Source organism: Phaseolus vulgaris, chromosome 3 (genome assembly GCF_051622355.1).
Source record: "Phaseolus vulgaris cultivar YP4 chromosome 3, ASM5162235v1, whole genome shotgun sequence".
Lineage (NCBI taxonomy): Eukaryota > Viridiplantae > Streptophyta > Magnoliopsida > Fabales > Fabaceae > Phaseolus > Phaseolus vulgaris.
The window spans coordinates 410001-412500 of NC_143500.1; positions in this window are offsets into that span (position 1 = coordinate 410001).

The window sequence follows — 2500 nt, forward strand, 5'->3', positions numbered from 1 at the left end:
AAGTGGCTGGACTCAATCCTCACAAATGCCTCCAAAGTGATGTGGGAGAAGTTTGGGATCAAAAGGAATTGATCTTGACATGGTTGGTGCATAGCCAAGTTCATGATTTTGGATTTTTGGCTTGATTTTGTGGCTTGGTGGTGATTTTGGTGAAAAACGAAAATGTTGGTTTTGGAAAACTGGCTGGACTCAATCCTCACAAATGCCTCCAAAGTGATGTGGGAGAAGTTTGGGAGCAAAAGGAATTGATCTTGACATGGTTGGTGCATAGCCAAGTTCATGATTTTGTGACTTGGTGGTGATTTTGGTGAAAAACGAAAATGTTGGTTTTGGAAAACTGGCTGGACTCAATCCTCACAAATGCCTCCAAAGTGATGTGGGAGAAGTTTGGGATCAAAAGGAATTGATCTTGACATGGTTGGTGCATAGCCAAGTTCATGATTTTGTGACTTGGTGGTGATTTTGGTGAAAAACGAAAATGTTGGTTTTGGAAAACTGGCTGGACTCAATCCTCACAAATGCCTCCAAAGTGATGTGGGAGAAGTTTGGGATCAAAAGGAATTGATCTTGACATGGTTGGTGCATAGCCAAGTTCATGATTTTGCTTGATTTTGTGACTTGGTGGTGATTTTGGTGAAAAACGAAAATGTTGGTTTTGGAAAACTGGCTGGACTCAATCCTCACAAATGCCTTCAAAGTGATGTGGGAGAAGTTTGGGATCAAAAGGAATTGATCTTGACATGGTTGGTGCATAGCCAAGTTCCATGATTTTGGATTTTTGGCTTGATTTTGTGACTTGGTGGTGATTTTGGTGAAAAACGAAAATCATGGTTTTGGAAAAGTGGCTGGACTCAATCCTCACAAATGCCTCCAAAGTGATGTGGGAGAAGTTTGGGATCAAAAGGAATTGATCTTGACATGGTTGGTGCATAGCCAAGTTCATGATTTTGGATTTTTGGCTTGATTTTGTGGCTTGGTGGTGATTTTGGTGAAAAACGAAAATCATGGTTTTGGAAAAGTGGCTGGACTCAATCCTCACAAATGCCTTCAAAGTGATGTGGGAGAAGTTTGGGATCAAAAGGAATTGATCTTGACATGGTTGGTGCATAGCCAAGTTCCATGATTTTGGATTTTTGGCTTGATTTTGTGACTTGGTGGTGATTTTGGTGAAAAACGAAAATGTTGGTTTTGGAAAACTGGCTGGACTCAATCCTCACAAATGCCTCCAAAGTGATGTGGGAGAAGTTTGGGATCAAAAGGAATTGATCTTGACATGGTTGGTGCATAGCCAAGTTCATGATTTTGGATTTTTGGCTTGATTTTGTGGCTTGGTGGTGATTTTGGTGAAAAACGAAAATCATGGTTTTGGAAAAGTGGCTGGACTCAATCCTCACAAATGCCTTCAAAGTGATGTGGGAGAAGTTTGGGATCAAAAGGAATTGATCTTGACATGGATGGTGCATAGCCAAGTTCATGATTTTGGATTTTTGGCTTGATTTTGTGACTTGGTGGTGATTTTGGTGAAAAACGAAAATGTTGGTTTTGGAAAAGTGGCTGGACTCAATCCTCACAAATGCCTCCAAAGTGATGTGGGAGAAGTTTGGGATCAAAAGGAATTGATCTTGACATGGTTGGTGCATAGCCAAGTTCATGATTTTGTGACTTGGTGGTGATTTTGGTGAAAAACGAAAATGTTGGTTTTGGAAAAGTGGCTGGACTCAATCCTCACAAATGCCTTCAAAGTGACGTGGGAGAAGTTTGGGATCAAAAGGAATTGATCTTGACATGGTTGGTGCATAGCCAAGTTCATGATTTTGGTGTTTTGGCTTGATTTTGTGGCTTGGTGGTGATTTTGGTGAAAAACGAAAATCATGGTTTTGGAAAACTGGCTGGACTCAATCCTCACAAATGCCTTCAAAGTGATGTGGGAGAAGTTTGGAATCAAAAGGAATTGATCTTGACATGGTTGGTGCATAGCCAAGTTCATGATTTTGGATTTTTGGCTTGATTTTGTGGCTTGGTGGTGATTTTGGTGAAAAACGAAAATCATGGTTTTGGAAAAGTGGCTGGACTCAATCCTCACAAATGCCTTCAAAGTGATGTGGGAGAAGTTTGGGATCAAAAGGAATTGATCTTGACATGGTTGGTGCATAGCCAAGTTCATGATTTTGTGACTTGGTGGTGATTTTGGTGAAAAACGAAAATGTTGGTTTTGGAAAAGTGGCTGGACTCAATCCTCACAAATGCCTTCAAAGTGATGTGGGAGAAGTTTGGGATCAAAAGGAATTGATCTTGACATGGTTGGTGCATAGCCAAGTTCATGATTTTGGATTTTTGGCTTGATTTTGTGGCTTGGTGGTGATTTTGGTGAAAAACGAAAATCATGGTTTTGGAAAAGTGGCTGGACTCAATCCTCACAAATGCCTCCAAAGTGATGTGGGAGAAGTTTGGGAGCAAAAGGAATTGATCTTGACATGGTTGGTGCATAGCCAAGTTCATG